The sequence below is a fragment of the Salmo salar genome, chromosome ssa02 (assembly GCF_905237065.1).
Source record: "Salmo salar chromosome ssa02, Ssal_v3.1, whole genome shotgun sequence".
Lineage (NCBI taxonomy): Eukaryota > Metazoa > Chordata > Actinopteri > Salmoniformes > Salmonidae > Salmo > Salmo salar.
This window is the reverse complement of record NC_059443.1, coordinates 5468387-5480611: the sequence shown is the minus strand read 5'-3', so window position 1 is coordinate 5480611 and position 12225 is coordinate 5468387. Positions and strand designations below refer to the sequence as shown.

At 45.0% G+C, this 12225-nt stretch overlaps 1 pseudogene; it reads right to left on the bottom strand.

The window, feature by feature from the left end:
* Nucleotides 1-2197: 2197 nt before the first annotated feature.
* LOC106573090 (collagen alpha-1(XIV) chain-like) overlaps nucleotides 2198-12225 on the bottom strand; it is a 263151-nt pseudogene continuing 253123 nt past the window's right edge.

The window sequence follows — 12225 nt, the reverse complement described above, 5'->3', positions numbered from 1 at the left end:
AATGTACCTCAACAGTAAGCATGATACTATAGTCACTGGGCTCTTTTTAGACTGGGGAGTCGGCAACGTTTTATAGTTTGGCTTCACTGGTGTTTACCACAGACAGCAGCACTGTCTGGCACACTGTGTTGACTGGACTCAAGTGGTCCTGTTCAAATGAAGCCAGATTTACCTGTCAAGACAACCCATTTTGGCTGTTACAGGGAAAATGTCTCATGGAGTCGTTGATGGAGTCCTGCTGTTCTTTTGAAAGAAGAAACCTATTGTTTGTAGTATGCAGTGAGACAACTGAACTTATACCAGTGGAGCCTCTTCAGAGGAGGACCAACCTCAGTGAATTTCATAAAAATGTCAATTGTAAAACTTTTTTTTTTTTAAGTTATCCTTTATAGATAAAACTATGCTAAATATATTCACGCCACCAAATAATTTATTAAAACACTGTTTTGCAATGAAGGTTTACAGTAGCCTCAGCAGCACTCTGTAGGGAAGCACCATGTTGCAGCCAGAGGACAGCTAGCTTCCCTCCTCTGTATATTGACTTCAATACAAAACCTAGGAGGCTCATGGTTCTCACCCCCTTCCATAGACTTACACAGCAATTATGACAACTTCTGGACGACGTCCTCCAACCTATCAGAATTCTTGCAGCATGAACTGACATGTTGTCAGGATCAGAGAATAAATCTGGTTCTGAAAGCATAAACTACAGCTAGTTAGCACTGCAGTGCATAAAATACGGTGAGTAGTTGACTCAAAGAGAGAGAGTGTTTTTCAATTTCACTTACTTGGCTAGCAAATGCAGCTAGCTAGTTTAACCTACTCAAACACCCTGCTCAAACAGAGGGATGCTATGTTAGCTAGCTGGCTATCCCACACATCACTGGAACTCTTTCTAAGTCAAGGTAAACTTTTGGTTTTACAAATGTATTGTCAACGGGGCCCGCCAGTGTAACTGCTAAACTGCTAACTGACTGTATACTGTAAAGTTACTGCATGATTGTAGCGGGTTTACTCATGTGTTACTAATAGTTCTATTAGCTTTGTTTACTAGGATGATAATTTGGCTAATATGGTGACAACGATGTAGGCTGTGTGTAGCAGCTATGACATGGTTTGGCTTGGAAAGGTTTTTTAGCCTGGTCACATACAGCTGATGTGTTGTGCATTGAAGTCCACAAACTAAGGGAAAAGGTGAGAGGAGGAGGAGAGAGTGTAGACGTGGGAAAGAATACAACGTGGCTGCTATGAATGTGAACTGTGTTTACATATGAACAGCCGTGCATTCATTCCACCGATTCTGTTGGGAAAAAAATTCTTAAACGGGACGAAACGGGGATAAACATACCTGAATTTGTCCAGTAAAACCTCTCGTTTGCAACTGTTGGACTAATGATTACACCCTAGATCAGCTAGATGCAAGCAAGAGTGTTCAAGGAGGTAATGAATGTGTCACTGTCTGTCCAAACATTTTCTCTCGACCTGTGTGCACCTACATTGTAATCTTTCATTCATAGACTAGGTTGTATCAACCTCATGATGGGTGTTGCCTAAACCTATCACTGTTACGTTGAACTGGGTGAATGGAATATGAATGACAGTCATCCAATATGCTGTAATAGAAATAAGGCCGTGCTCATGAGAAAATAAATGGTCCTCTCTCATCGTCAACGGCACCAACCGCCACTGACTTATACCTAGTTCTCACAGGCCCTACTGTGGTGGACAGTGAGTCACTTCAATCAGACAACAGAACTTATACCTAGTTCTCACAGGCCCTACTGTGGTGGACAGTGAGTCACTTCAATCAGACAACAGAACTATACCTATTTCTCACAGGCCCTACTGTGGTGGACAGTGAGTCACTTCAATCAGACAACAGAACTTATACCTAGTTCTCACAGGCCCTACTGTGGTGGACAGTGAGTCACTTCAATCAGACAACAGAACTTATACCTAGTTCTCACAGGCCCTACTGTGGTGGACAGTGAGTCACTTCAATCAGACAACAGAACTTATACCTATTTCTCACAGGCCCTACTGTGGTGGACAGTGAGTCACTTCAATCAGACAACAGAACTTATACCTAGTTCTCACAGGCCCTACTGTGGTGGACAGTGAGTCACTTCAATCAGACAACAGAACTTATACCTAGTTCTAACAGACCCTACTAATCAAACACCGAGCTACAGAACAGTTCACTGTTGTATTACAGTTTTATTGGTTATAAAACAAATAATAAAGTATAAATAAATAACTTCCTAAATCAGTTTCTAAGGTTTGGTGGTCAGGTCTGATGAGACATTTCACTGGTACCTGTTAGTTCTCCATTCGGAATTCCATTTCTGTCCAAAAACACAAATTAGACCACAGGCCTAACTATATTCAACACTCTCCTCACAGTGGACGGGCGCCACGTTGCATAATCATCATAATAATAACAACAACAACAACAAATTGGAAAGGCAATAAGGAAAACATTAAACTTCAGATTTGTGGAGCTCATCACAAGTCCTTCTAGCACCTTCTCTGTCGTTGCCTGTGACGAGTAAGCGTAGCTAACACCTAGTCGGACAAGACCAAGTCCATGTCAATTAACAATGCGATAACAGTACGATTGGACAGAACGCGTGAGAGTCTTACAATAGCTGTAGTTTTCTTTGATAGGACAGTGGTTAAAGTTTAGTTCCTCAATGTTTAGGCATACTTAAAAAACAAATTCCTCATCGTACAATAACAGTGGGGGGAAGGCTGCTTCAACAGAGGTCACAATGTATCATATTAAATCAAGAAGAGAGGCCACTGTACACAAATACTGAGAAATCATTGTGAGAACTGGCTTGACAACTTAAAGATTGAGGGTAAAGTCAACATGGAAGCACTATAATGTAAATGACACATGGTTATAAAGATCAGACAGCCTGTACAAATGTCATCAATTCATAATCTCAAATTACAAAAAGATGTTTGACTTATTACACATCAACCCAAAGACACAGTCCAGTAATTCACAATGCGCTGGCTCAAAGGCTGCATGCAACTTCACTAAAAAGGTAAGTGATTTTAATGTACATCACTGGGGATAGCTTCTCTTCCTCAGTCCCCCTACATCAGTCCCCCTACATCAGTCCCCCTACATCCCACACACCAGCATTTACAGAAATCAGGCACTTTTCGGATATCCTAATCTGTCAGCGCTATCATACAGGAATAGCATACAGGAGACCCTGGCTAGCGACACGGGGGCAACTGACGAATACCGAACATATTTTTGACATCTTCATTAACCCACAGGGACATAGAGAGGTGGTTGGACTGTCTGTCCTGTCTGGGCTTCTCCAATCACCTCCACCTCTCCTTCAGTATCTGCTACAGCATCGCTCCTCTGTCCTGTCTGGACTTCTCCAATCACCTCCACCTCTCCTTCAGTATCTGCTGCAGCATCGCTCCTCTGTCCTGTCTGTCCTGTCTGGACTTCTCCAATCACCTCCACCTCTCCTTCAGTATCTGCTGCAGCATCGCTCCTCTGTCCAGTCTGCCCTGTCTGTCCTGTCTGGGCTGTGTTAGCGGTGGCTCTTCTCTGTGTGACCACGTCTCTGGAGAAACGGCTCATCATTATCCCTGGGGACCTTAGCTCAGTGTCCTGGGAGTGGGATTGGGGTGCAGGGCGTGCAGGGGGGTGAGGGTAATTGGGCTGGTAGTACTGAGGGGGGTAGCCTCTATACCCAGCGAATGGGTCCTCTTCCTCCTCATCTTCCTCATCGTCTTCATCATCGTTGTTGTAATTTCCACGGGGGTCATAACGGCCAGTGGGGTGATAGTTTTGGTAGTTGGTGTGGGGGAGTTGTACTATTGTGGGGAACATCTGGATCAATGGGGTGTCATCACTAGCAACCTCTTTCTAAACCACCACCGCTAAGTTAGCTTGTTGTCTGCGGTTAGCTTGTTGCCCGGGTTAGCATCTGGGTTAGCAGAATGACGTACAGGAGAAAGCAGACAGAGAGCCACAGGTACAATATTACTGCAGTGAGAAGAAGAACACAGTGTGTAGCCGTGGATGTATAAGAGGGAGGGTGAGACACACCAGTGGGAGTAAGTGGGAGTCTGATTAGTATTTGTCATTCACAAGGACGCCTTGATCAGGAGAGAGAAGATACACACAGGGAGGAAGGAAGATGGCGGCTGGTGGGTGGCTGGAGCAAAGCATTGTCTAGGAAACAATATCTTCTGATTCATGTCTTTTAGAAAAATCCAGATGGATTGTTTTCCAAGCGGGGTGATGTGATGCGAGGTTAGCAAGATCAACACACAATGTCTGATGACAGGCAGAGATAGATGGAGAGTGAAGCGATTGTTTGAACACAGTGGTGGTGATCTCAAGTGGTAGTGAGGGGTGAAGGGAGGGGGGTAGTGATAGTCTCTATGTGGGGAAGAAAAGAGGGGGAGGAGAGGGTGGCTGATGGTCTCTTTATGTGGGGAGAGGAGAGGGTGGCTGATGGTCTCTTTATGTGGGGAGAGGAGAGGGTGGCTGATGGTCTCTTTATGTGGGGAGAGGAGAGGGTGGCTGATGGTCTCTTTATGTGGGGAGAGGAGAGGGTGGCTGATGGTCTCTTTATGTGGGGAGAGGAGGAGAGAGGAGAGGGTGGCTGATGGTCTCTTTATGTGGGGAGAGGAGAGGGTGGCTGATGGTCTCTTTATGTGGGGAGAGGAGAGGGTGGCTGATGGTCTCTTTATGTGGGGAGAGGAGGAGAGAGGAGAGGGTGGCTGATGGTCTCTTTATGTGGGGAGAGGAGAGGGTGGCTGATGGTCTCTTTATGTGGGGAGAGGAGAGGGTGGCTGATGGTCTCTTTATGTGGGGAGAGGAGGAGAGAGGAGAGGGTGGCTGATGGTCTCTTTATGTGGGGAGAGGAGAGGGTGGCTGATGGTCTCTTTATGTGGGGAGAGGAGAGGGTGGCTGATGGTCTCTTTATGTGGGGAGAGGAGAGGGTGGCTGATGGTCTCTTTATGTGGGGAGAGGAGGAGAGAGGAGAGGGTGGCTGATGGTCTCTTTATGTGGGAGAGGAGAGGGTGGCTGATGGTCTCTTTATGTGGGGAGAGGAGAGGGTGGCTGATGGTCTCTTTATGTGGGGAGAGGAGAGGGTGGCTGATGGTCTCTTTATGTGGGGAGAGGAGAGGGTGGCTGATGGTCTCTTTATGTGGGGAGAGGAGAGGGTGGCTGATGATCTCTTTATGTGGGGAGAGGAGAGGGTGGCTGATGGTCTCTTTATGTGGGGAGAGGAGAGGAGAGGGTGGCTGATGGTCTCTTTATGTGGGGAGAGGAGAGGGTGGCTGATGGTCTTTTTATGCGGAGGACGGGAGTCTGGAACTAAGAGAATGTTGCTCAGTAGTCATTCTCATATTCCTGTTCCTGTCCTTCTTGAGTTAGAACCAGACCAGAGGAGACAGACAGAGACACAGAGAAACACGTACCTTCCATCAGTACAGATACCAGACCACCAACATGCTACCATTCAAAATACCACATGGACCCACTAGTGGTTGTGCTAGTCAGTATCGCTGACTCAGACTGCTGTGTTATGGCAGCTGCTCATCAGAGCTCTGAAAGCAGACATGTACAGGCACAACATAGTGCTGTAATCTTTATTTCTCTTTCTTAATGTAAGAAAATGTCATAAAGATGTAGAACAGTGAAATGAGAGTCACACAGGATACATGGATTTACATCCAGTATACTTACAGTATAGTAACTCAGACATGCACAAGTTGTGAGGAAGCATTTTAGGTCAAATGCGCACCACACATCGCTGTAAGAGGCACTCCCATCTTATAGTGATACAACCCCATTTTTACCACATCTGTGGGAATGAACCAATTGTTCAATGACAAATACCTTGCCTGAATTCAATCAAAACAGCTATAGCATAATTGTCTTAGTGTTAATATCCTTTTAGACCAAGTTAGCAGTGAAGTAATAACCAGTCAAAAGAAAGCAGGCCCACTAAGGGCTCTTGAGTGGCGCAGCAGTCTAAGGCACTGCATCTCAGTGCAAGAGGTGTCACTACAGTCCCTGGTTCGAATCCAGGCTGTATCACATCTGGGTGTGATTGGGAGTCCCATAGGGCGGGTTTGGCCGGGGTAGGCCGTCATTATAAATAAGAATTTGTTCTTAACTGACTTGCCTAGTTAAATAAAATAAACTAAGGACATGGTCACTCATATTAAACATTCATAGTGTGTATAAAACGTCTCACGAGAACATATGGCACAGCAAAACATTTCAATAGCTCTAAAATACTTTACGGAATTTATAGGGACAATTACAATGTCAATCTGTGTAAGATTTACCAGTCGCCAGTTAGTCAGTCACTGGGGAAAATACTTTTACTAGTTGGAAAGTCAGGGGCGGAGCCAGACACTGGAGTTGTTTATGTCCTGAAATGATCTGCAATAAACATGGTCAAGTGTCTTTCATTTCATCTAATGGAAATAACACTAACTAACCACTGGGTCATTGTCCCTTCAAAATACTGGGTGGAAACAGCAGCTGACTAGAATGACAAGAGAAGACATTAGATCTGACATACAGAGCAGTTACTGTTACTCTCTCTTTCTACATTTCTGTTTTGATTGAATTCAGGAATAGTATACACTGAGTGTACAAAACATTAAGAACACCGGCTCTTTTCATGACATGCTGACCAGGTGAATCCAGGTGAAAGCTATGATCCCTTATTGATGTCACTTTGTTAAATCCACTTCAATCAGTGTAGACGAAGGGGAGGAGACATGTTAAAGAAGGATTTTTAAGCCTTGAGACAATTGAGACATGGATTGTGTATGTGTGTCATTCAGAGGGTGAATGGGAAAGACATTTAAGTGCCTTTGAACGGGGGTAACTTGACACAACTGTGGGAAGCATTGGAGTCAACATGGGCCAGCATTCCTGTGGAACGCTTTCGACACCTTGTAGAGTCCATGCCCCGACGAATTGAGGCTGTTCTGAGGGCAAAATCAATATTAGGAAGGTGTTCTTAATGTTTTGTACACTCAGTGCATAACCATACACAGTATCCATCAGATTTACTGTGGTATAAAACCCAGTTCCTCCTAGTAATCTCAGTCCTACAGTATCCAGAACTTCTAGATAGGGATATCTATGTGTTCTGATGGTGGTTACCTCCAATGTTGTAGCCCAAACAGGAGTTCTGGTCGCAGTAGCCAGCAGCACCAGCAGGGCCCGTGGATCCAGGGGTGCCCGGTCGCCCTGGGGTGCCCTGGCTGCCTGGTCTACCGGCAGGACCTTGGCTGCCTGTACGGCCCTCTCCTAGAAGACCTGTGGAGGCAAGATACACAGTTAGAAACAGGATCTACATGGGACAAATTACACACCAAAAACCAGTCTCTTGCTATGGCTGACCATGTTGTAAACTGTAGAGATAAAATAATGAAAACTATGTTTTATGAATCGTTCCTCCTGTTACTTCTGCAATGACAAACTAGGATGTAAAATAGTCTGTGTGTTGTTGAGTGTCCAGACTGCAGGCAGTGTGTATAAATACGTGTGGGTTCCCTCAGAATAATGCCCTGAACCCAGATCAGACAGTTTGGATTCATTTATTATCCTACTTCTGTTGAAGTTTCCACTACAGAAGAACGTCCTTCAGTCCAGTCCCAGTCCAGTCTGACTACAGCAGTCCAGTCCAGTTTGACTACAGCAGCCCAGTTTGACTACAGCAGTCCAGTTCCAGTCCAGTTTGACTACAGCAGTCCAGTTTGACTACAGCAGTCCAGTCCCAGTCCAGTTTGACTACAGCAGTCCAGTTTGACTACAGCAGTCCAGTCCCAGTCCAGTTTGACTACAGCAGTCCAGTTTGACTACAGCAGTCCAGTGCCAGCCCAGTTTGACTACAGTAGTCCAGTCCCAGCCCAGTTTGACTACAGCAGTCCAGTTTGACTACAGCAGTCCAGTTCCAGCCCAGTTTGACTACAGCAGCCCAGTTTGACTACAGCAGCCCAGTTTGACCACAGCAGTCCAGTCCCAGTCCAGTTTGACTACAGCAGTCCAGTCCCAGTCCAGTTTGACTACAGCAGTCCAGTTTGACTACAGCAGTCCAGTCCCAGTCCAGTTTGACTACAGCAGTCCAGTTCCAGCCCAGTTTGACTACAGCAGCCCAGTTTGACTACAGCAGTCCAGTTCCAGTCCAGTTTGACTACAGCAGTCCAGTTTGACTACAGCAGTCCAGTCCCAGTCCAGTTTGACTACAGCTGTCCAGTCCCAGTCCAGTTTGACTACAGCAGTCCAGTTTGACTACAGCAGTCCAGTCCCAGTCCAGTTTGACTACAGCAGTCCAGTCCCAGCCCAGTTTGACTACAGCAGTCCAGTTTGACTACAGCAGTCCAGTTCCAGCCCAGTTTGACTACAGCAGTCCAGTTTGACTACAGCAGCCCAGTTTGACTACAGCAGTCCAGTTTGACTACAGCAGTCCAGTCCCAGTCCAGTTTGACTACAGCAGTCCAGTCCCAGCCCAGTTTGACTACAGCAGTCCAGTTTGACTACAGCAGTCCAGTCCCAGTCCAGTTTGACTACAGCAGTCCAGTTTGACTACAGCAGCCCAGTTTGACTACAGCAGTCCAGTCCCAGTCCAGTTTGACTACAGCAGTCCAGTTTGACTACAGCAGTCCAGTCCCAGTCCAGTTTGACTACAGCAGTCCAGTCCCAGCCCAGTTTGACTACAGCAGCCCAGTTTGACTACAGCAGTCCAGTCACAGTCCAGTTTGACTACAGCAGTCCAGTCCCAGCCCAGTTTGACTACAGCAGTCCAGTTTGACTACAGCAGTCCAGTCTCAGTCCAGTTTGACTACAGCAGTCCAGTCCCAGCCCAGTTTGACTACAGCAGCCCAGTCTCAGTCCAGTTTGACTACAGCAGTCCAGTCCCAGTCTAGTTTGACTACAGCAGCCCAGTTTGACTACAGCAGTCCAGTCCCAGCCCAGTTTGACTACAGCAGTCCAGTTTGACTACAGCAGCCCAGTTTGACTACAGCAGTCCAGTTCCAGTCTAGTTTGACTACAGCAGTCCAGTCCCAGCCCAGTTTGACTACAGCAGCCCAGTTTAACTACAGCAGTCCAGTCCAGTTTGACTACAGCAGTCCAGTTCCAGTCCAGTTTGACTACAGCAGTTCAGTTCCAGTCTAGTTTGACTACAGCAGTCCAGTTTGACTACAGCAGTCCAGTTCCAGTCTAGTTTGACTACAGCAGCCCAGTCCCAGCCCAGTTTGACTACAGCAGTCCAGTTTGACTACAGCAGTCCAGTTCCAGTCCAGTTTGACTACAGCAGTCCAGTCCCAGTCCAGTTTGACTACAGCAGTCCAGTTTGACTACAGCAGTCCAGTTCCAGTCTAGTTTGACTACAGCAGCCCAGTCCCAGCCCCAGTTCCAGCCATGAACACACATACCTATGTTTGCTGACATGGCAACAATCTGAGGCATTGTGGTGCTCAGTGAGAGATGCTTTTGGTTCTAAAAATATCATCCCTGATTTCCATGAAAGTAGTAAAGCCTCTGCCAGGACCCACAGTCTCCTGATGTTTCATCGTGAACTTTCACAAATGTTGTTTTGTCATTAATATAATTCAGAGAACTTTGTCAGAGTTGAGTATCGATTAAACAACAATCAGATGCATTGTCCTGTATTGATTTTCTGCTTAAATAAATTGTAGTGTACAAAGAAGAATCAATACAAAGGGTTTGTTTCTCCCAAAAATATTGTCCAAACATCTGTTTGACATTATAGACAGCAATCCAAGACAGATCAACTTTAAATCCAAAACACATGAGGATTTTTCTGTTGTTATTAAAAGTTTCAACTGTTGTTTTCTTTCCAGAAAACCCCTAGTAAGAGGAATTTCACTGCAGTCACAGTGTAGTCTGAATACCCAACAGTTCTCAATCAACAAAATAGTGTGGCCTTTGATTGACATGTTTTTATTAAAGTGTGTCAGCCGTTAGTGTCCCATGAAACCCATACTGTCCTAGAAACACCTCTCATTATTGTGTTGGATTGTCTCTATAAGGTGGCAGTGAATGGGGTGCATATCTACGCATGTATTATCTGGCATTTCTAAATGCTTGAGGGAGGATTGTGGAGGGAAGACGAGTGGGGGGGTGAAGGGAGGATGACAAGGAGAAGTAAGATGGAAGGTGAGGGGGGTGAAGGGAGGATGACAAGGAGAAGTAAGATGGAAGGTGAGGGGGGTGAAGGGAGGATGACAAGGAGAGGTAAGATGGAAGGTGAGGGGGGGTGAAGGGAGGATGACAAGGAGAGGTAAGATGGAAGGTGAGGGGGGGTGAAGGGAGGATGACAAGGAGAGGTAAGATGGAAGGTGAGGGGGGTGAAGGGAGGATGACAAGGAGAGGTAAGATGGAAGGTGAGGGGGGGTGAAGGGAGGATGACAAGGAGAAGTAAGATGGAAGGTGAGGGGGGGTGAAGGGAGGATGACAAGGAGAGGTAAGATGGAAGGTGAGGGGGGTGAAGGGAGGATGACAAGGAGAAGTAAGATGGAAGGTGAGGGGGGTGAAGGGAGGATGACAAGGAGAAGTAAGATGGAAGGTGAGGGGGGGTGAAGGGAGGATGACAAGGAGAGGTAAGATGTAAGGTGAGGGGGGGTGAAGGGAGGATGACAAGGAGAGGTAAGATGGAAGGTGAGGGGGGTGAAGGGAGGATGACAAGGAGAAGTAAGATGGAAGGTGAGGGGGGTGAAGGGAGGATGACAAGGAGAAGTAAGATGGAAGGTGAGGGGGTGAAGGGAGGATGACAAAGAGAAGTAAGTGTACACACTGTACATACTCCATGTGGATTAGTATAAACTGTCTCTACATACTGCATGTCGATTAGTATAAACTCTGCCTCTACATACTGCATGTGGATTAGTATAAACTGTCTCTACATACTGCATGTGGATTAGTATAAACTATCTCTACATACTGCATGTGGATTAGTATAAACTATCTCTACATACTGCATGTGGATTAGTATAAACTGTCTCTACATACTGCATGTGGATTAGTATAAACTGTCTCTACATACTGCATGTGGATTAGTATAAACTATCTCTACATACTGCATGTGGATTAGTATAAACTCTTTCTCTACATACTGCATGTGGATGAGTATAAACTATCTTTACATACTGCATGTGGATAAGTATAAACTCTGTCTCTACATACTGCATGTGGATTAGTATAAACTCTGCCTCTACATACTGCATGTGGATTAGTATAAACTCTGTCTCTACATACTGCATGTGGACTAGTATAAACTCTGCTTCTACATACTGCATGTGGATTAGTATAAACTGTCTCTACATACTGCATGTGGATTAGTATAAACTCTGTCTCTACATACTGCATGTGGATTAGTATAAACTGTCTCTACATACTGCATGTGGATTAGTATAAACTGTCTCTACATACTGCATGTGGATTAGTATAAACTATCTCTACATACTGCATGTGGATTAGTATAAACTGTCTCTACATACTGCATGTGGATTAGTATAAACTGTCTCTACATACTGCATGTGGATTAGTATAAACTATCTCTACATACTGCATGTGGATTAGTATAAACTCTGTCTCTACATACTGCATGTGGATGAGTATAAACTATCTTTACATACTGCATGTGGATTAGTATAAACTCTGTCTCTACATACTGCATGTGGATTAGTATAAACTCTGCCTCTACATACTGCATGTGGATTAGTATAAACTCTGTCTCTACATACTGCATGTGGATTAGTATAAACTCTGCTTCTACATACTGCATGTGGATTAGTATAAACTATCTCTACATACTGCATGTGGATTAGTATAAACTCTGTCTCTACATACTGCATGTGGATTAGTATAAACTCCGTCTCTACATACTCCATGTGGATTAGTATAAACTATCTCTACATACTGCATGTGGATTAGTATAAACTCTGCTTCTACATACTGCATGTGGATTAGTATAAACTGTCTCTACATACTGCATGTGGATTAGTATAAACTATCTCTACATACTGCATGTGGATTAGTATAAACTCTGTCTCTACATACTGCATGTGGATTAGTATAAACTCTGCCTCTACATACTGCATGTGGATTAGTATAAACTGTCTCTACATACTGCATGTGGATTAGTATAAACTATCTCTACATACTGCATGTGGATTAGTATAAAC